The sequence below is a fragment of the Protopterus annectens genome, chromosome 1.part1 (genome assembly GCF_019279795.1).
Source record: "Protopterus annectens isolate FY-2018-M chromosome 1.part1, PAN1.0, whole genome shotgun sequence".
Classification (NCBI taxonomy): Eukaryota; Metazoa; Chordata; order Ceratodontiformes; family Protopteridae; genus Protopterus; species Protopterus annectens.
This window is the reverse complement of record NC_056726.1, coordinates 562,544,572-562,568,784: the sequence shown is the minus strand read 5'-3', so window position 1 is coordinate 562,568,784 and position 24,213 is coordinate 562,544,572.

Sequence of the window (24,213 nt, the reverse complement as noted above, 5' to 3'; positions counted from 1 at the left end):
ATCAAGACAATGCCATGAATCTTTTATAATATGTGGTATGAAATTCAAAATAGGTTTACATTTGAAATCAATATAGGCGGCCAATGGTTCTGTCTTTGATCCTTTGGCTGACACTATTGGTCTAAACGGAGGATGGTTCATGTTTTTATGAATCTTTGGGATCCCAGATATAGATGGAGTAATTGGGAATTCAACTGAAATAAAGTTGTAAGTTTGTTGATCTATTCTCCCATCCATCAAGAATTCATAAAACAGCCAATCAATCTTAGTGTAGGCTTGATTGATCTCATTTCTACTGACTTTTTGATATGTTTCATTGTCTTCCAACATGGTGGACATCCTATTGTTGTAATCAGAATTAAGCATAATGACTACTCCCCCACCTTTGTCCGGTTTCATGATTCGATATTTATCTGAATCAGTAAGTTCTTTAAGACAAAACTTCTCTGATGGTGTCAAGTTACTCTTATTAACATTATTGTATTTTACAATTCTTCTAATTTGTGATTCACATAACTTTTCGAAAATCTGAATCAAACAATTTTGTGGGGGTATGAAAGTACTATGGCGTTTAAGACTCAAATGTCTGTAACTTTGCAATGGATCTCCTGTATTGTGAAAAAATAATTTCAAATTTAAAAGTCTAGTATACATTTTTAAATTTGTCAATACTTTACCTACATCTAAATTGAATGTAGGTACAAAGGTGAAGCCTTTACTTAATAATTGTAAATATTTACCATCAAATTTGTGTCCTGTAAAATTATAAAAATTGAAACCAGAGAAGGAAGAAACAGAACAGTCATTCATCTCATTTTTTTGTAAAACCTCCACACAATTCTCACTCAAACTGTTCACTATCACAAGCGATTCACCTGTTACCTGTGTATCTAATGTGGGATAAGGTATATCAATATTATTTGAACCACTAATTTCCTCAATATACACTTCTATGTGGCTGGAATTTAAGGTGGCTATCTCTGCCATGAGTAGGTTCTGTGAGGTTGGTTGTTGTGATATCTGTGAGTATGTTGGTTCTGGCTGTTCTGTTGTTCTCTTATCCGTTCCGATCTCCTCAGAGATGGTGGTTCTAAAAAAACAGGTTGAACTTCATCATTAAAATTAAAATTAACCTGGTTAGTCCTCACATTATCAATATTGGGACTTAGATCTTGTCTATTCCCCATAACTTGTTTTCGATTTTGAACTTGCATGTTCTTGTATTCCCTAAAATGGGTGTAAGCTTTGTTGTTGTTATAATCCCTACTATCTCTTTCTATTTTGTTATTTTTGATGTCCAAACCCTTGTTGATGTACCTATCAATATCCTTAAAAATATTTTCTAACCTAAATTTATTATGCTCATATAGCAAGTCAGCTTTAATATTACTATCTAAAGTGTTCAATTTCTCCTTTAGAACATTCAGTCTATCATTGTTATTACGAATAATCAACCTTAATAAATCTAAACCAGTTCTGTCAAAGAGATGCAGTAGTTCTGTAAATACTTCCGTGCCTTCCTGGAAACCATGCGGTAATTTAAACAGGCGTAGCCCCTTTGGCACCTCTTTTAATTCTAGGGAGCGTTCCAGGAACGCATTGTCCATCTGAAGCAATTTATACATTCTCAAAGTTTTTTCAAATTCTAAAAATTGTGTATTCAGCGTTCCCATATCTCTTGACATGATGGGCTGTCTCTTATTTAAGGATGGGGCCATAAGAAAATAATTCAAGTCCATATTAGATGTATGGTTATTGTTAGAACGAACACTGCGTGTAGTCTGATTCCGTTCATCATTGTGATGGGGCCTAATAGACCTGTTAATACGAGGTGGAGCATTTACGTCTTCTTTGCCTGACGTCACGCCGTTGTTCGATGGACTTGTAGATGGTTGCCTAGTGACCGGCCTCTGTACGCTTGTATTAGGAGTGGAGTGCAACGTAAAAAGTTGCTCTTGGTATTCCGTTATTAAAACTTCACCCTCAACTGCAGGGTTCTTAAGTTGTCCATGCAAAGTTTTAATTAATTTGTTTGTAATGTCTAAATGTTCTTGTAATAAACGCTGTATATCCATGTTATACAACCTGATTTCCAAAAGCCGTTAGATGACAGCACAAGTAACGTTTAATAATAATGTTTGCCAAAGTAGGATAATAGGTAGTGTCGTTTAATAGGAAAATATGAAGAATTGAGGAGTCAATTAAAAATGAAAAAAGATAGTACTACCAATGGTCTATGTATATCAGAAGTCCACACAGTGCAAACGTAAAGTTCTATCGTGCACTGATTTAATAACACCGGTAGTACTGAGACAACTTCCAAAGTAAGAGCGACCACTTCTTGAGTGTTAAAAAACTCTGAAACAATGTTTATAACCAGTGGTTATGTAGCCGATGAAAATGTGGATATACAAGACTGCCAATGGTGAATCTAAAATAAAAGTCCACACAGTGCAACCATCAAGTTCTGTCGTGCACTGTTTTGTAGAACACCGGCAGTACTTGACACAACTTCCAAAAAGCAGGTACGACCACTTCTTTAGAGTAAAAAAACTCTAAAAAACTATTAATAACCAATAAAATTGTAAAAATACGGATAACTTGATGAACAAAACGTTGTCATCAGGTACGTAGTCCACACGTACGTTGTTGGTCTATAAGACACGACTCACCGGGATACAATCAGGCCGTCGGATAAGCAGTAATGTTGAACATCCACAAACGAAACACTTGTAACGCAATGAAACCCAACGAACCTTGGATCCTGGTGTGTAAAAGTTCTCCTTTATTAAATAGCACCAACAAAATCCGCATACAGCAAAAAAACGACAAGGACTAAGCGCTTTCACCCTAGTAAGTAGGGCATCTTCAGAGTAATAAATGAACACTACCATCATCCTTATATAGCAACCTTTTCTTATTTATGCATTTTAAAGAAGTAAATCATTTGTCTCACTTTGCAGTAGTTACTGAATAGCTCCATTCAGTAGGAATGTGCGGTGCTGTTCTTTCAATTTGCAGTGAAAAGATCTGCCTAGACTTTTACTGGTTACAAATTGCAGGTGTTATGCTTTCCGCTGTAACACTCCCTTCATTTGCAGCTTTCAGCAGCAGTGCTTTTTTCACACCTTTAATGTGACTGTGTTTCAAGGCACTTCAAATGCTCACAAATAATAATTCATACTCAAGCATCACAACAGGAAAATTGCTCTGTTTCTTACAGAAAGTGCTATAAAATGACCAGGTCCAACCTAGACCCACAAAAGAAAGGAACACACTGCTTTATTTCAGTTTTTCATGTGAGGCAGTATACACATAGGCTATACCACTCCTGTAATTACAGCTCCAAGAGCTGGCATTTATGGCTCCAGCCATGGTCATTTGTCTTTGTCTCTGTAAAGCTTGTCAGTGGCAAGTATGCAGCAAACTATGTTATGCAAAAGAACATGGATGGATGTAACTATTTTAAAGTGTTTGTCAGGCCAGGCATATTGGCACCTTGATATAGAATAATATTAGGACACCTTCTGAACAGTCTGACTAGTAGTTTTGTTGGTACATTCAGAGATTTACTGGAAGTATAACATCACTCACTGATTTGTTAGAACTGAATATTTATAAGGGATCTAAAACAATGTGACCAATATTATACTGAAAATATGCCTCTGATTGTTACCTAAATGAACAGTTTAAATCTAAGCTCATGTTATGGTATTTTAAAGTAGACTCTTACTGTCAGTTGCAAACCAATAGAAATGAAGGCTCATGTTGTAAAGTGTCAGAAGTCAAGCAAAAAACAACTGGAAAATTATTTCAACTGCTTCATTGTTTTTTCTTTTTGATGTATAAACACATCCATTTACCTTTTGGGACAAGCCTTTAGGAAGAAAACTATCTTTTATAATCACTCTAATACATGCTGTTTTCATGAAATCTAACAGACCAAAGACTAATTGTGTGAAACCATTTGTTCAAAAGTACTATGACAGGCAGGAGCTAATGTCACTGCTGCTAATTTATATTTGATGGTGCAGATTTTAAATATACCCCAATGGAACCGAATAACATGTGATGATGAATGGACCTAAGAAGGTATACTGTATATGCACAGCTGACAAAACCTGTCAAGTTCAAGGAAACTTTACATGATAGGGCTACAGTTCAGAGTTATGAGCCCAAGCTTTCAAGGACTGCACACCACCCCCTGCCTACTGTGCACTGTACTTTTCAAGACAATCTTATGAACACTAATTAAAAATTGACCAGTATTACTTTGCACACATATACACATATGTATGTGTGTGTGTGTGTGTGTGTGTGTGTGTGTGTGTGTGTGTGTGTGTGTGTGTGAAATGCACCAGTTGCTATATACTAGTGGCTAGAACAAACTCATGGTGGTGTGGTAGGGAATACCTCAGGCTTGAGCCCTGTACCTTGTATGTAGGTGTTAAGGACCTGAATTCCCTACCCACCACCATTTGTAAAACATTTGCAGATTTTTGCCTCATATTTGATCTGATCTGTTCCTCATGATATCTGTGGTTTCTAAATACTGCAATGCTCGATATTTGATGGTGCAGTGGTAGCATTGTTATCTCACAGCTGCAGGTTCTTAGGTTTGATTCTTGGCTGGGGTGCCTTCTCTGTGGGGTCTGCATCTTCTCCCTGTGCTTGTGTGGGTTTGCTTTTCTGTCCTCCCCATGTTACAAAGACATGTCTGCATTATTTCTTCCTGGGCCTCTGCTGAAAATAGTTTTTTTGTTCCAAGTCAGACTGTCCTGATTAACAAATGTTAAATAAAATTAACAGGCATTTGAATTTCAGACTTCAGGTTTCTGAATGTTTAATTCCTTACATATTTGATGGTGCAGTGGTAGCATTGTTGCCTCACAGCTATAGGTTTTCTGGTTTGATTCTTGGCTGGGGTGCCTTCTGCGTGGAGTCTGCATCTCATCCCTGTGTTTGTGTGGATTTGCTCTGGTGTCCTTCCATTTTACAAAGACATGTGTCTGCAGTATTTCACCCTGGCCCTCTGCTGAAAATTGTTTTTGTTCCATCAGAAGTAAAATTGACAGGAATTTGAATTTCAGACTTCATATTCTTCAGAAAATACATAGTAACACAACCTTTTATTCTAGCAATTTTCTAAATTTATAAAATGAATATTTGAAATTTGCCCTTATTTTTGGGACTCTATTACTCCATTATTGGCTTTGTCCAGATTTTTTGTGCTAAGGTTGACAGCTATGGCAAGAACTGAATTCACTGAATATGTTTGAGGGCTGTATTCCCTCATTACTGGGTTTGTCCAGGTGTTTTGTCCTAAGAGGTTGACAGCTATGGTGAGAACTGAATTCATTAAATGATAGCCATTTAAGTTTCAGTCTTTCTCTCTTTCACAAAGCAGCTGATTTGGCGTAGTGATATGTTGATCTGATTGTTTTGCATATGGACCTTGGCAGTAAAACGTATGTTGGTAACACAGCATTTTTCTTTCACAAAGCAGCTGATTTGGCATAGTGATATGTTGCTCTGACTCTTTGGTACAGGGACCTTGGCAGTAAAATGTATGGTGGTAACGCAGCATTTTATTCTAGCAACTTTCTAAGATTATACCAGCAATGTTTAATGTGTCCCTAGTTTTTGTGCTTTTGACCCCCCCTCCCCAGTAAATTTGGCTTTTTCCAGATTTCTTGTGCTGCGAAGTTGAGATGCAGTTGAGTATTGAGTAGATTTTACAAGGAGCTGAGAGCTGCAGGGGAAGAGAAGTTTAGTGATGCTTATGCCAAGTCAGCTCGCATAGTTAATAGCACAACAAGTTGTGTACTTGCTTTTGATGCAGAAGGTTGTTGGTTCTACTCCCACAAGGGGTGGATGCTGCCATACTGAAAAAAGTTAAGATACTAACTATGAGCCTGTTATCAGTTTGCCATCCATTTCCTATTGCAATATTACTAGCTTATCATACTTCTATAGAGATTGTGCATATTTACTGATAACGGTGGACTGTAGAATTGTGCATATTTACTGATAATGGTGGACTGTAGAAGTTTGAGTAGACTTTTATGATGGAAATGTTCTGAACTGGGCAGTTTTGTCATTACGGGTGCATGCATTTTGTTTCATTGTTTACTGGAAAGAGTTCTGAATTGGGCAGTTTTGTCATTATTGGTGCATGCGTTTTGCTTCATTGTTTACTGGAAAAATGTTCAAAACAATAGGAAGGTGTATCAAAGAGCACATGTATGTTTCATATGCAAGGGGCCTATGATTTGAAAACAGCCCAGAATTAATCTTTACCTGCCACTGGTAACATGTATTTTCTTTGAATGTGGGTTTCAATGCTGTTTCAATGAATGTGAGTTTCAAGGGCAGAGAAGTTTTATTGCTAAGTTTGTTTAGCAGATGTCTTAGTGTTTGTGCTGTAAAATGCAAAATAAAACTTTAAAATGAAGTCCAAATCATCATAGAAGTAAATCAGTATACACATTAGTGTTTATGGTAAATGAACTGAAATAGCCAAGTAATGGATCATTGGAATGGCTGCAGGGGGAGGCTTCATTCGACCATGATTTTGTGAGGGGGAAGGGCAGCAAACTTAAAGACAGCCCCAGCTGAACTATACCTCCCAACTGTCCAGATTTTCAAAGAATGAATAGATTTTTGCTTCTTATTTTTGGTTTGTTCCTCATAAAATTTGTAGTTTTCTGGCAAATCATTTAGGAGTTAAGTCACTAAATAATGACACACTGAGTTTCAGACTTCATAACCTTCAGAAAAATGCATGCTAAAGTAAGACTTGTTGTTCTATCAACTGTCTCAGTTTATACAAGAGCAGTTTTTAGTACTGTTTACATGTTCCCCCAATATATTTGGCCTTGTCCAGATTTATTGCATTAACAGGTTGAGAGCTACATGCAAATAAATTGTTTTATAGAATTAGGCATAGCCAAACCTCTCAACTGTCCCTGATTTTGGCTAAAAATGTTGCTCTTCCCCCTAATAATCCCTCCGCAAAATAGCAATTTTGGAAGAAAACATGGAGGGTTTACAATTAAGAAATATAACTGTAATAATCAGAGTTATAGATTAGTTTTATTTCAGAAATGCATGTAGATTCTTTTATTTTGTCAGCTGCTCAAGTTAGCAGTACTAATATTAAAGTGTCCCTTCTTTGACAGGTTCCCAGCTGTATTGTGTGGCTATTTTATATTTTTACATCACATTTTTGGTCCATTTTTCATAAAATTGTGGGGTTTTTGGCAAATTAGTGACAAGTCATTAAAGACTGAAGTTAGAAAATAATGACAGACATTTGAGTTTCAGATTTCATACCATTCAGAAAATTCATACTAACGCAAGACCTATTCTATTATCTTTCTAAGTTTATAAGAGCAATATTTAAAAATTGTCCTTATGTTTGGGCCTTTGTCCCACTTCTATGTATGGCTTTGTCCAGATTTCTTGCTCTGAGGTTGAGAGGTATGACAAATGTGTCAGGGCCATCACAGTCAGCCAGAGACATTTCAAATGGTGACATACTTGTTGCACCCCACTCCCCCATGTAGTGACTCTGGATGTGTCGAAGCAAGGCAAGGAGTAGTTATGCAGTGTAAATGTGCAGAGTATCCCCCCCATCCAAGGTAGACACAAGTACTAGAGTTGCTTTTCATCTGTCCTTGATTTTTGCAAAGTGGTCTGGTTTCTGTCATATTTTTGTACTGTTGATTTATGCTTATTACTCAAAGTGCCTGTTGCTCTGTGTTTAATCAGGTATGCTTGGCTGAGATCATAAGATGCAAGTAAGCTTTAATAAGCATACTGTTAAAGAATTGCCAACATTGAAAGCCTTTCTGTTGTTGCCATGTAGAGAATACTTAACTAGATAATGTATAAGCCTTGGGTATTGAAATGCATATGACAGTATTTGTAATAAAGGACAGGATTACATTATTTTAAGAAGCTCATTACACTTGGAGACTTCCAGTCATCTCTGCAGGCTTTACCCGTAAACTAAACAGAATGCCAGTCGTGTGGTCCATAACCTGTACAGTAATCCTTTTAAGCAATGTATCTTGAGCTTATTTCTTGTTTGCTTTTCATTTTTTACTTTGATCATGTTTTCCCCATGAAACAAGTAGATAGTTGTCAGGCAGCAGGTTTTTTTTGGATAAGAAACATTTTTACAAGTGGGGGCATCAGAGATTTCTACTTTCAGCATGTTACTTGGTAATTTAATAAAGCTGAATATAAATTATAATTAGAACTGCAGTGCAAGAAGTGGTTTGAGTTGAGTGCTGCTTGTTTTTCTTATACTTGATTTTGACTGGCATTCCATTAATGTATTTAAAAAGTAATTTATTTTTTTATGCCTCACAACCGTTTTGTTTCCATCTAGATATTAAGTAAGTTGTCATGCAGCCAATGCATTGAAATAGTTTTATTCTTCTACACTTCATTTTGTCTTGATTGGACTCTCATAATGATGGTTTGGCACCCAGGTCAGTGTATTTAGTTAGTTTTTGTGGTTTTGAGCATAGCTCCCCCCCTTTCTAGTTGGCTGCACCCATTCAGCTGTCTCCTGCAGCCCCCCCATTGGTTTGAAGTCAACAGCCGCAACTGATCACAGGCACTGAAATGGCTCTCCCTATCCTACTATTACTTTTCAGTTTATAGCGCGGTTCACTAAGGCTTCAACCTATGTAACCATTTCATTCAACAGTTTCACTGACAACCTCTGTCTAACCTGTCCTCAATCACCCCTCATACAGAATGCTGCTGATGCTACAATAATGTAAATCACTGAAATTCTACCCCCCTTCTCATCCTTACCCAAGAATTGCACTTCTCATTTGACAGATGCCTAACAATTAACCTCTTATTTAACCAAATACAACTGTGTTTCCCTGCTTCCTCCATCATTCCCTCCAAATCATTACATCCACCTTACATGTCACAGTAATAGATGGAAAAGCTATCACGGTTGAATCCCACCCTAAATTTGTATGGGTTATACATCATGACCAACTTACAGTCCATCTATTGTTATTGTGATATACTTTTTAAAGGTGCAGGCCAAAACCAGTGGGCTATAGTTGACCAACTATGCATATGACTCTATGCTGGGTGCTGTCCTCAATTGCCCAAATGATGTGGACATCCTTCAAGAGGGACTCACTCAGACAAATGACTGCTGCCAGAAATATGTCCTCAACTGGAACAACAAAAAATGCTTCATCATCCCCTTTGGGGAGAGTGATGCCCCCACAAATCATCACATTAATAGCAATGTCCAAAGCATGCAATCAGTGATGAGGAATTTGGGCACCCAGGTTGATAGCAGCCATACTTTTCATCACTGTGGTTATTGCATTGTACGGAAAAGCCTTCTACATGGCACTTATCAGTAAGGATATGTCATCCAGGGACAATTGTTCATTCCTGAAATTGGTTACAAATTCTTCAGTGGTGACTGTGTATAGTCTGATAATTCCTGTACATAATACTTTTCATATCATATCACTGTGACTATGCCTAGCCATAACAGCATCCTTACATCTGTAGGAAGATGCCTTGACATCTGTAAGAAATTATACTTCCACTATGTACAGGATGCAGCTGCATGCGCATATTGTCATACAGTATCTAACTACTGGTCCAACCAGGAGTCATGGCATGGACGTTTATATGCGATTAATTTTGTTTGGTATTTGTGATTACTTTTATAATCTACTGTATAACAACTAACACTTAGAGCCTTTGGCCTTAGTGTGATGGCTGAGCCTGGTTAGCTGCCCTCTCAGACAAACCCGGTCAAATAAAGCAATAAATGAAGTGAGAAATTACATTCGCATTGATTCATGCTCATTAGCAATATGAAACAAGCTACAATACAAGTGCTGCTAAGTAGTCAGTACACTACTTCATGGTGATTACTGAACTCATCCTAGCACAATGTAAATGCTATGTGTAAGGGTAAAAGGGAAGATATTTCCCAGAGGAATAGGTAAATGACCATGGGAAGTTGTGACAGCATGACAATGGTATGCATTACAGCTTTCAAATGTCTGCCTCCTTAATTAACCTGTTTAGCATACATAAGTACTTCACAGTCAAAGCTAGTATTCAGTTTATAAGACTTTGGAAGGTCAACTGGTGCAAGCAGAAAGCTTGACTCAGACTGTTGTGGTACACATTGTCAATGGTACTGTCTGGAGCTGACTGCATTCCTGCATCAGGAAAGCGAGGTGGGTTCTTTTCAGTGATGACAAGAAATTTCCATCCAAAAACTGTGGAGCTGGCTACCTGTGGAGTTGATTTCTTTCAGTCTGCAGAACTCAGCCCCCTGCTGCTCACAATGCAGAACTCAGCCCCCTACTGCTCACAAGGCCTGCTATCACCACTCCATTTTTCAAACTAATCTTTCGTCAGTCCTGTATCACAACGGTGGAAGGACAAATACTCTGTCACACAGACTTCTAGGACAAAACATGTCACACTCACTTTGATCTGCCTGCATAGTTTCCCCCAATTCTTGCAAAGAATACTTAGATCTTCTCACCTAGGTTCTCTGTCCAAAAAAGTATACGTGATGTTATGCAGCGTTCAAGATACACTCAAGTGTGTAGTGCTCCCTTTCATTCATTCATTTTGCTGTAATACTCTGATAAGGCCTTATTATTTATATATGTAATACCACATCTTCAACTCAGTGATTTGCATAGTTAATCGAGTAATACACAGGTGGCTTTACGTAACCACACACTTTTCAGACTTTTCTAGTCCAATACTCTTTGATACTTGTTAATATTCTGAAATCGGATGGCTGATCCAACAGTGCTAATTTCATCCTTTACATGGATTACATTAACAGCTACTGATGGCACTTACTAAACGGAGCTCACAATACATTACATTTGCTTGCCCCCAATTCATGGGGGCAAGAATTTCAGATACACACAAACACACACACACATCTTTATTTATATATATATTATATAGATAGATAGATATAGTGGCCGTCTAAGTACCATCACCCATTACTTTTTTTCTATGTTATCAGTTGATGTGCAAGTTGAAATACTCATACAAGTTATACAGTCCAATATGCATGTACCCACGTTCATCAATACAGAGTCATATATTAATACCTTTCATCACCTATGTCCAAGCAGGTCTAAACCAGAAGACGCCTCATTTGCTAACTTTCACTGCCCAAATTTGTAGATTTGTGAATGATCAATACTGCTGTAGCCTTAGCTGTATGGCTTTCAGCCAGCAGAGAGTCTAACACCCGGTCATCTTCCACATCTTCATAGCACGTCACATGTGCCCAAACTGCCACTACATACCACATGATTTCACTAAAACACACATATGGGATAGAATTCCTTCTCATCTTTGTCCATCTGTGAAGGACACAGAGAGAGTGAGTCAGGCCGAGCTGTGAACAATCAATGGAAAATGGCCCCTAAATGCCTACACCCTGCTACAACTTACACACCAACAGACAAGCGCCATTGCAGCTAAGGTGCGACACTAGCTTGTTGTGAGAAGTCTACCAACTGTTGTAATCACAAGTAAAATACAACTACATATCTAAAGACCTGCTATACCCGTAGATACCAACTAAGAAATAAGTAATAAATACATCTAACATGTATCCATGCTCATTAGCAATATGAACCATTATAATTGCATCAAAAACTACTGCATCCCCAATGCCCGCACTAATCAACAGAGCTATCCAGGACAACATAGTATCTGCTATATACATGACATTACATGTTCGTCCGATTCTTCAAGAAAGTAGCTCCACTCACCTCTCCAAATTCAGCCCTATTGCTATCCAGTCTCCCCTTTCGGAGATCCTGGAAAAATGTATTCATAAACAGCTCCTTGCTCTACTTCCATAAGATACTCTTCTCACCCTGAGCCAACATGGATTACGCACTAACCACAGTACAGACACAGTTTTACAGTCCCTAAAAAGCAGTATTTCTTCTTCTCACGACCACCATAACCTTATAGCAGGTTGGTTCCATCACATCTATAATGTCTCTTACATTGTCTCCCACAACCTGCTTCCGGCCACAGTAAGTAACCAGAATCTCTGCAACTATACTACCAGAGAGGTAGCAAGCCACCTCTGCAATAGATTACAGGGATTGAAATGGCTCTCTCTGTAGCTGACTGTTGGTTTCCATAAGGCTTCAACCTATGTAACCATTTGCTTCAACACTTTCAATAACAACATCTATCTAACCTGTCCTACATCCCATTTAATATAATATGCTGATGACTCTACCATATTTACAATTGCTGATTGCATAGCCCACCCACCTCACCTGAGAATTGTACTTCTCATTTCAGAGATGTCCAACATGCAAGCAAATCCTTATTTAACCAAATAAAACTGTGCTCTTCTGCTTCCTCTATCAGTTCCCTCCAAATCACTACATCCACCTTACATGTCACCATAATAAAAAAGTTATCATGTTTGAATCTCATCCTAAAGCAGTAAGGGTCATAATTGATGACCAACTTACAGTCGTGCTATAGTTATTTGGATATGCTTTTCTTGGCTGCAGTCCAAAACCAGTGGGCTATGGTTGACCAACTCTGCTGATGTCTGCAAGCTGGGTGCTGTCATCAGTTTCACTACTGATGTGCACATCCTCCTAGAGGCACTCACTCAGACCAATGACTGGTGCCAGAGATGTGGCCTCAAACTGAACACAAACAAAGACAACATCATTCCCTTTCAGGAGAGAGCTGTCCCCACAAATTATCACATCAAGAACACCATCCTAAGCACGCAATCAGCCATGAGGGATTCGGGCAGCCCAGTCAATAGCAGCCAGACTTGTGACCACCATGGTGCTTGCATTGTATGGAAAGCCTTCTACATAGCACACCTCATTTATTTATTTATTTATTTGCAGTTTGATGACCAGGGAGATCCACTGGGCTCAATGAGCCATTTTCAGTGGAAGCCTGGGGAGAAAAGCTCCACAATACATAGTAAAAGTTCCATAATACGTAGTACAATACACAGTAGAAATACAACCAAAGTAAGCAGATTTTACATACAAAATAGAAACATAGAGTAAAGTATAATACATATTTACAAGTTTACTGGTTGAGAACAGTAGAACAGAGTTAGATTAGTTACAAATGTTTAGGTCATCTGAGAATGGTATAGAAGTAACATTAGCAAGAAGGCAGTGAATAGGGTTAATCCCTAATGTGTAAGGAAGAACTAACCTTATGTGTGATGAATGTACTCCAGTATTAAGCAGGTTAGGTAGGTAGAGTGCAATTGCATATCCATTTATGGGAGAAGTAAGAATGGAGCTGGGTTTTGAAGTGTTCATAGGTCTCAGAAATTCTTAGAGATGGAGAGAGAGAGAGAATTCCATTTTTTGGCTAAGGAAAAGGATAGGAGAAGCTGACCAGCGGGACAATTTGGTTTATATACAGAGATTAAATTTTGGTGGGCAGATCTTAGAGTTCTGTGAGGGGTGTATAATGGTAAGATGTTAGTTAGTGCTGGGCATAAAGTTGGTTTAAAACTAAGCTTGTGAGTAGTGATGAGTTGGAGGTAGTCAAGGTAGTTGGGAAGTTCTAGCCATTGCAGCTGGTGCAGAGGTATACAGTGGTGAGTGGAGTATTTGGATGAGGTGACGAACTTTGAGATTTTGTTCTAGCAGGTTTTTAGCTTAGAAGAGATGGAGGAAGATAGGTTGGTTAGTAGGGGAGCACCATGCATTAGTGAAGGTAGTAAGTAGGTAGTGGCGAGGGTCTGTCTCGTTAATGGGGGAGAGGAAGTGGGTGTTTATATACAGCATGTCAAGTTTTTGATGAGTTTTCTTAATATATTTTTAGATGAATATGGGGATCAAATTTAGGTGTTCATCAATAGTAACTCCAAGAAGTTTAGCAAAAGGAACAACCTCTATAGTGGAGTTGACATGGCTGATAATATTGAAAGAGGTTTTGTCGAGGGGGAGAGATTTTGAGGGAGAGAATGGTAAGAGTTTTGATTTGTTGGCATTCAAAAAGAGGTGATTTTGAAGCATCCAGTTCTCAGTAGTAGGGAAGGCAGCTTGAGTTTTTGTTTGAAGCTCAGGGGGGTTTGATGCAGAGCAAACTAAAGTGGAGTCATCTTAGTGTTAGGAATGGCTGCATGGAAATCATTAATGAAGATATTGAAGAGCATAGGGCCAAGTATGGATCCCTGGGGTACTCCGGTTGGGGTAGGAAGGAAGGCTGAGGTGCCAGTCTTCCATTTCATTGCCTGAGAGCTGTGGTAGCTGCTGAACCAGGTAATGGTGTTTTGTGAGAGATTAAGATTAGAGAGGTGGTTGAGAAGCTGGGTATGGGAGACTGTATCAAAAGCCTCGGAGAGGTCGAGGAAGACTGTGGATACAAGTTCACCAGAGTTACGGGCATGGTTTAGAATGTCTAGAAATGAGAGAAGAGCTGCTATTGTGCTATGGCCAGGATGGAATCCATGTTGTGTTGGGGTCAGGAGCTGGTTATTTGTAAGGAATGGCATGAGCTGGAGGTGGATGCATTTCTCAAGAATTTTTGAAATAGGGGAAAGAATTGCTATGGGTCGGAAGTTTGATATATTATTATTGTTGCCTCCTTTATGGAAGGGTAGGATAAAGGCTGCACACCACAGTTTGGGGACATATGATTCCTGTATGGATCTATTGATGAGTGTGCTTATGGGGATGGTGATGCTGTCTGCTGCCATTCTGAGAAAGAGTGAGGGGATGTTGTCAGGGGCATTGTAGCAAGGCTTAATCTTAGAGAGAAGTTTTTTTTATATATGAGGTGGGGATGGGTTTGAGATGGAATATGGAAGGAGAGTTTGGGATGGAAGGTTGGGGAGAGGAATTGGTTTGGGGAGAGGTGATGTTGTTTGGGAATGTTTTGGTGAGTTCTGCTACAGAGTTAGTAAATGAGTTGAACAGAGTAGCTATTTCTGGATCAGATTTACTAGTGTCTGGGCAAGGGTTGTTTTTGGTCCCGGGGTTAAGAATAGAGTTGACCGATTTCCAGAATTGTTTGGGGGTTGAGGAATGATTAGATTGGAGTTTGGTATAGTATGCTTTTTTATCTTGTATAATATGTTTTTTGGCAAAGTTGCAGAGTTGTTTATATTTAAGAAGGGTGTCAGGGAGCTTATTACGATGGTAGAGTTTCCAGGTTTTGTCCCTTTGTTGCATGATTGTTTTGGTATCTTTAGTAAGCCAGGGAGCGGAATTGGTTTCTATATGTTTTACTCTTGGTGGGGCTTGGGAGTTAAGGGTGTCTAAGAAGGTTGAGTTGAAGAATTCAGTGGCGTTGTCTAAAGGAAGGGTTTCTAGTTTGCTCCAAGTATCAGTTTGAAGGAATTAGAGAAAGATGTGGGATTAAAATTTGTGAGAGTCCTAGTATGGATATATTGGTCGAGGTGAGGAAAGGAGGGGGTTGCTCTATGGATGAAGGCTGGCAAGTGATCACTAATGAAGTCTGGTAAGGTGCCAGTGTGGGAGATTTTATTTGGGTGGGAGACAAGGATCCAGTGCAGTATGGAGCCTGGGGGGCTATTCTGATTGGGTCTGGTGATAGCATTTGTGAGTTGAGTAAAATTACATAGACTGATTGAAATGGTGGGTTTATTAGCAGTGATCTTATTCCACTCAATGTTTACATCTCCTAGGATATATGTCTCAAGCTTGATATTAGATGAGGTCCATAGAAGGATTTCCTCAAGTGTATTTATATTGTTCCCAGGGGGATATAGAGGGTTATAACACAGATGTTTTTATGGTTATTTAGTTTGAGGTTTCCTATGACTAGTTCAGGTGTTGTTGAACTGAGGAATTGGATTTTGGTAGGGAGTAATGGAGAGTAGGCTAGAGCAGATTAAGGCTACTCCTCCTCCTTTCTTTTTTAGGTGATCATGTCCGATAGCTTGAAACCCTGAGGGTAGGATTTCAGAATCCAAAATATTGGGTTTTAGCCATGTCAGAGACAGCTACTATGTCAGGATGGGTATGGTATAGCCAAGCATGGAAGTGGGTTATTTTGTTTCTTAGACTCTGGGTATTGATGGTCAGGAGCTTGAGGTATTTAGGGTTGGTAATATGGGTAAGTAATGGGGGGAATTGAATTGCTGTTGCTAATAAGTCCTGGGTTGGGGTGTATGTCTCCTGCTAGGCACAGGCAGTCAAAGGGGAATGAGAGCAGGGGTTTGGATTTACTCTTGGAGTTTGTGGGAGGTACAGTAATGCTTTGGGAATATGGCGTTTCATAGAGGATAGGTGTTTTAGTTTGAAGCAGAAAAGTGGGTTTGGATGAACTAGAGAGGGGGATATTGTATGAAATTGAGATGTGGTAGAATGATGATGGGTGTTAGGGGTGATGGTGGGGTGAAGAGGGAATAGCAAAGAGGTAGGTAGGTTGTAGGAGGTATAAGTGGTGGCAAGGTATAGAGGTATTAGAATTAGTAGGCTGAGGAAAGGGATTAGAAGGGTTTGAAAAGGCATGGTGAGGTTTAGATATAAATGAATAGTTGGGGGTTAGGTGTTGAGGAAGTAGTTGGATGTTGTGGTAGTATGAGTGTGTAAGAGGGAGTTGTAAAGACATGTATCTAGTGCTTTAAGGTTTGAGATGGGGAGGGGGTGAGATAGTTTTGGAGGATGGGAGGGGATAGTGAGAAGATGTGAGTAGATTGGATGAGACAAGGAGGAGGGGACTTATGGCTAGAATAAGTGTAGGAGCACTGTGGGTGGGTGGGATTTGGGGGTAGGGAAGGGGAGCGGAGTGAGCCCACAGGGCAAATGGAGCAGGTAGCCCCAAGGAAAGAAGGCTGCAGGGCAGTGAGAAAAACAATCGGTATAGTGAAGGTAAGCACAAAGGAAGGTAAGCAGAGTGGTTGGATGGATGCTTAGGGTTATGTTATAAGGGAAACGATTTCAGTGATTTCAGAGGTAGATAGGATTGTTAACAAGCAGTTAAAGAATAAGAGAGTAGGACTAGATATATAAAAGTGAGTGAGAAAGAGAGAGGGAAGAGGGGTTAATGGTGGTTAAAGACTGCCATCTAGTGGACAAATCCTGTGAAAGTGGAGAGTGGAGCGACTAAAGGAGGTAGAAAGATGTAAGGCAGAAATAAGGCTCAAGGCAGAAATAAGGCTCAAGAATAGGGAATAGGAGTCAAGAATAAGGCAGGTATGGAGGGGGGTTCACAGTAAGAAGGTTATGGCTGCTGGCTATTCTGGCCAGGATCCTATACGAGCTCCTAGTAATATAGTAGAGCAATGTCACATACAAATTAAAGGTATAACATCATGTAACATGCTTTCTTTAATTCCTTTGAGGTCACTTCTGGGAGAAGTTATGACTTTTCCTACTGGGGAATGTGGCAAAACAAGTTGAGATTGGTATTTGTGACTGGTCTTGGAATGTCCAGGAGGGCAGGGCCGGTAAGCAAAACAAATTAGGTAGAGAAGGCTGGAGAGCTGGAGAAAATACAAAGAGAGAGAGAGATTTGTTAATATAAAAAATGAACAATAATCAGAGGTATGTAGGTTAAGCAGCAGGTGAGGGTAATGTAGGTTAAGCAGCAAAGAAACATAACAAAAGTTAGCACAAATGCTTCAAGTACAAATCCCTTCAGAATTAGGCATAACAATCAATGTATCAGTGTCAGTTTCAATTACACTATTTTGCTGTGAAGCTTAAGCTGCATATCGTTGCTCAAAGACATACTACCCAATGTGCATTAAATTCAGCAGCAGGCTAAGTAAAACAGTATACTTTCACAGAGGATTAACATTTACATACAGTTAAACTTTAAAACACTGGCAAACTGTTGAGCAGAAACGCATTCTCATTTGTTGGCCAAGATCTATTTCTAAACACATTTGCTGGTTAAGGTCCGTTTCCATGAAATAGCTATTTCTAGTAAGTATTATAATACTTAGGAGGTATTTTCACAAGAAATTAACTTTTTCAAAACAGTAAACCTTTAAGAATAGACAGACTGTTAAGCAGGAACGCCTTCCCATTTGCTGGCAAAGTTCCATTTCTATGAACTAGGTATCACTACTTAGCACAATGCAATAATGTACAAACGGCAAGGAGACATTTAAAATTGCCATTGAGAGAGTAATAAAGGGCCTCAAATCAATTTGTGCAAACAAATAACTACCTGATGCCTCCGTTACATTACCCAATTCAGTTTTGCTAAGAAAGGGTTTGTCCGATAATGATGGACTTATAAATACAGTTCTGTTTGAATTGGAAACAGCAGTAAATTAAGTGTTTGTAGGCACAGTCACATTAAGTGTTTGAAGGCAATTCAGACAATTAATGTTTGCAAACAGTGAAACCTTTATAACAGACAGACTGTTAAGCAGGACCGCATTCCAGTATGCTTGCTACGGTCAGTTTCTATGAACTAGGTATTACTAGTTAGTGCAGAGTAATAGTATACCAATGGCAGGAAGACATCTGAAGTTGCCATTAAGTGAGTAGTAGAGGGGCTCAGATTTGTGTAGACCTACAACTAGCTGGCACCTCCGTTGGTTTGTCCGATAAGAATGGACTAATAAGTAGAGTTGTGTTTGAATTGGAAACAGCAGTTTTAAGTGTCTGTAGGCACATTCACAGAATAAGCTAATTAATTTAGAGCCTGGGTGGTTACATTCTCAAAGCAGTAAGGTCTACAGATGACTATTTCCCTCGTTTACCACTTTTGCAGCTGGTATGTACTTGAGCGAATAAATAGGAATAACACAGTTGTTTGTTTGCTCGACTACCACGTGGTGGAGGTTAGTGGCATTGAACATATACAGGATTCAGGTCTAATGAGGACTGTTTCAGTCATTACTTGCTTTTGCGGCTGCTAAGCATAAAAGCGATGTTTGGGAACAACACAGTTTGTATGCACAGCTACCACAAGGTGGTGGTTAACATCAGGTAATATATGCAGTTTAATATATGCAGATTAAGTTTTTAAAGTACAGTTTTCTGATACAACATGCAGAGCTGCGCTACTGGTGCATAATGTCCCTGGTTGGGTGGTTCAGGAGAGTACTCAGGTTAATGCAGGAGTCGTATTATGTGACAGAGAAAGGGTATAAAACCTTTAATAGCACAGGAGCCACAAACTTATTAAATAAACCTCACTGTTACACTACAGAGAAATATCCAGGACAGTAGCACGATGCAAGTTAGCAATGCCCCAAAATACTAAGGAAACATACAGATATTGTGTTTTGAAACAGCATTAATAATATGCAAAATCAGTCTTTCTGGGAACTGATTCTAGAAAATCAATTACTATGAACACATTCTATAAGATTAATCCCTAAGCTACGCTACAAAAACAGAAGATATAAAACCAATTACTATGAACACATTCGAAAAGATTAATCCCTAAGCTACACTACAAAAACAGAAGAGGAATAGATAAACAAATTCTAAGGTACGGACAGTAGTGCTACAATACCTTGTAAAGCAAGACAGATGCGCACTTACAGGAGTGTGGGATAACAGGGCCAGGGACGCACAACAACCACAACTACCTCATAAGTAAAGCTATCTCATCCAGGTTCAATCTTTCAATCCTGAAGTCTGTTACTAATTCTTCCGCATCAGTGAGTGTTTATAGGCTGAGAATTCCTGTACCTAATACTATGCCATATTGTATTATTATGACTTTGACTAGGTTTAAGGATCCTTACATCTGCCTGAAGATACTCTGACACCATTGTGAAAATTATATATTTAACTATGTACAGGGTGCAATTGCATGCATGCATTGTCACACAGTGTCCAATTATTGTCCAAACAAGAGGCATGTCATGGACCTATATGCAATTAATTTTGTTATTATTTCTGATTACATTTATAATCTACTTTATACCAGGAGTCACTTGGAGCCTTTGGCCTTAGGGTGACTGCTGTGCCTGGTCATTTGCCTACTCAGATAAACCCATTCAAATAAAACAATAAATGAAGTAAGAAATTACATCCACATTGATTTGATTCATGCTCAGTAGCAATATGAAACAAGCTACAACTGCTACTAAGTAGTCAGTACACTACTTCATGGTGATTACTGAACTCATCCTAGCACAATGTAAATGCTATGTGTAAGGGTAAAAGGGAAGATATTTCCCAGAGGAATAGGTAAATGACCATGGGAAGTTGTGACAGCATGACAATGGTATGCATTACAGCTTTCAGATGTCTGCCTCCTTAATTACCCTGTTTAGCATACATAAGTACTTTACAGTCAAAGCTGGTATTCAATTTATGATTATAAGACTTTGGAAGGTCAGCTGATGCAAGCAGAAAGCTGGACACAGACTGCTGTAGTACACATTGTCAATGATACCATCTGGAGCAGACTGCATTCCTGCATCAGAAATGTGAGGTGAGTTCTTTTCAGTGATAAATTTCCTTCCAAAAACTGTGGAGCCGGCTACCTGTGGAGTGGATGTCTTTCAGTCTGCAGAACTCAGTCCCCTGCTGCTCACAAGGCCTGCTATCACCACTCCATTTCTTCACACTAATCTTTCCTCAGTCCTGTATCACACAACAGTGGATGGACAAGTATTCTGTCACACAGACTTCAAGGACAGCACACGTCACACTCACTTTGATCGGCCTGCATAGTTTCCCCCACTTCTTGCAAACAATTAGATCTTCTCAACTAGGTTCTCTCTCCAAAAAAGTATGCGTGATGTTATGCAGCTATCAAGATACACTCAAGAGGGTAGTGTGCCCTGTCATTCATTCAGTTTGCTATAACAGTTTGAGAAGTCATTATTATTTATGTAATACCCAAGGTTCAACTTAATGATTTGCCTAGGTAATTGAGTAATCATCAGGTGGCTTTATGTCCCCACATACTTTTCAGACCATTCTAGTCCATTACTCTGTGATACTTGTTACTATTCTGAAATCAGATGGCCGATACATTGATAATTTCATAAGTTTTTACATGGATTACATTTACAGCTAACGATGAAGTGTGCTCACAATACAGTACGTCCACTTACCCCAACTCATGTGGGTAAGAATTTCAGATACATACACATATGTATATAGCTATATCTCTTTCTCCAATTCTCTATATATACATATATAGATATAGATAGAATGGCTGTCTACATACAGTCACCCATTATTCTGTTTTATGTCTCAGTTGATGTGCAAGTTGAAATACTCATACAGCTATACAGTCCATTATGCATGTATCCACAGTGGTATAAGTTCATCAATAGAGACAAAGTCATATATTAATACCTTTCATCACCAAGGTCCAAGCAGGTCTAAACCAGGCAGCTACACATTTGCTATCACAATACCAGACTTTGTAGATGTGTGAATGATCACTACTGCTGTAACCTTAGCTGTATGGCTTGCAGAGTGTCTAACACCCGGTACTCTTCCACATCTTCATAGCACGTCACATGTGCCCAATCTGTCTCTACATACCACATGACTTCAATAAATTACACATATGGGACAGAATTCCTTCTCATCTTTCTCTCCATCTGGGAGACACAGAGTGAGTGCGGCTGAGCTGTGAATGGACAATGCATGGGAAACAGCCCCTAAACATCTACTGCTAAAAGCTGTATACCAACAGATGAGGGACATCTCAGCTCGGTGCGGCACTAGCTTTTAGTGAGCAGTCTACCACCCGTTGTAATCACAAGTAAAATACAGCTACATATCTAAAGACCTGCTATACACATGGATACCTACTAAGAAATAAGTAAGAAATACGTCTATCAGGTATCCATGCTCATTAGCAATATGAAATCTTACACTCCCATCAAAAACTACTGCCTCCCCAGTGTCCAGACTAATCAACTGAGCCAACCAGGGAAATGTACTCCCTGCTATATACATGACATTACATGTTATTCTGATGCTTAAAGGACATAGCTCCAGTCAACCTCTGCAAATTCACCCTGTTGCTATCCTGTCTCCCCTTTCAGAGATCCTGGAAATGTATTCATAAAGAGCTCCTTGCTCTACTTCCAGAACATAATCTGCTCACCCTAAACCAACATGGATTACTCCCTAACCACAGTACAGACAGTTCTACAATCCCTAAAAAGGTATATTTCTTCATCTCAGGACAAGAATGACCTTCTAGCAGGTCTGCTCCATCACATCTATGAAGTGTCTAACAGTGCCTCCCACAACCTGCTTCTGGCCAAAGTAGGTAATCCAGAATCTCTCTAAACTATACTCTGATGGTAGCAAACCACCTGTTTAACAGATTACAGGTATTGAAATGGCTCTCAGAGGCTGAATGTTAACTTCCATTTCATAGCGGAGTTCCCTGAGGCTTCATCCCATGTAACAGTTTCCTTCCACATTTTTCACTAACAACCTATATCTAACCTGTCCTCTATCCCCTCGAATATAGTACGCTGATGACTTGATAATTAGAATTGCTCAACTTCTAACCTCAGTTCTCACCCTTATCCAAAAATTGTACTTCTCATTTCAGAGATGTCTAACATGCAACAAAACTCATTCTTTAACCAAATAAAACTGAGCTCCTCTGATTTCTCCATCAATCCCTATGAATCATTATGTCCACCTTATATGTCACCGATATAGAAAAATGATCACGGTTGAATGCCACCCAAAAGTATTAGGAGTTATAAATGATGACCAACTTAAAGTTGAGCTATAGTTACTTGGATATACATTTCTATGCTGCAGGCCAAAACCAGTGGGCTGTGGTTCTGCAGATGACTGCATGCAGGATGCTGTCATCACTTTCCCTACTGATGTGGACATCCTCCTAGAGGCACTCACTCAGACAAAAGGATTGGTGCCAGAGATGTTGCCTCAAACAAAACACAAACAAATGCATCATCAGCCTTTGGGGAGAGTGCTATCCCCACAAGTTATCACATTAAGAACATCCTAAGCATGCAATCAGCCATGATGGATTTGGGCACAATGGGTGATAGCAGCCATACGTGTGAGCCACCATGGTGCTTGCATTGTACAAAAAGCCTTCTACATGGCACACCTCATAAGTAAGGGTGTCTCATCCATGTTCAATCTTTCAGTCCTGAATTCTGTTACAAATTTGTCCTCAGCAGTGATCTTTCTTCAGCCCTGTATCAATCAACAGTGGAAGGACAACTACTCCGTCACGCAGACTTTAGTGACAAAACATGTCGCACTCACTTAGATCTCCATGCATCATTTCCCCCAGTTCTTGGACAACAAACTCAGATGTGACCAACTTTTGATCTCTGCCCAAAAAGGATTGCGTGATATTATGCAGCTATCAAGTCACACTGAAGAGGGTAGTGTGCCCTTTCATTCATTCACTTGCCTATAACAGTTTGACAAGTCATTATTCTTCATTTATGGACTAACAAAATTTCAACTCAATAATGATTTGCATTGCTAAATCGAGTAATGGACACTAAAAGGGAGCTCACAATACATTACATTTGCTTGTCCCAATTCATGTGGACAAGCTTTTGGGATACCTATATACACACACACACACACACACACACACACACACACACACACACATATATATATATATATATATATATATATATATATTTGCTACAGCTGCTAGTCTCTTGCCTTGGGCAAGTATGGTACATCTATTGTAGTCCACAATATGTCTGAGTACCTCCAGGTAGCTAATGTTGGTCCTTTCAAGGAATCCTGAGGAACTAAATGACCAATCTTGCCCAAGGGAATCAATGGAAGTTTGACAAAGCTGAGGAGTGTTATTTCGTGGAAGGATTAGTAAGTGAGCTAAGTAACTGCATTGCCAGTTAAGTGTACTGATGACTGCACAGTGTCTGTACAATACTAGAGGTACTGGACTAAATTGCACTGTGGCAACCAGCAGGGTATTTGCCTAGTAAGGTGCGTCACGGTAGTATGCGTAGCCAGCTTCTGAAGGTAGTAGATGTAAGTGACATGAAAGTGCACCTTGGAAATCAATGCGTGGATAAGGGCACGCGGGTTATATCTGATGACGACCACATTAACAGTTGGTGAGCAATACCCAATATAGTATAATGAGCTTTGCAGTATTCATTTCATGAGCAGTGTCAAGTGTGTTGGGCATAGTTAATTAGTGCATTCCTTTCTGACTAAGATGCTTCTGCTGGTGCACTTACAGGCAAAAATTCAT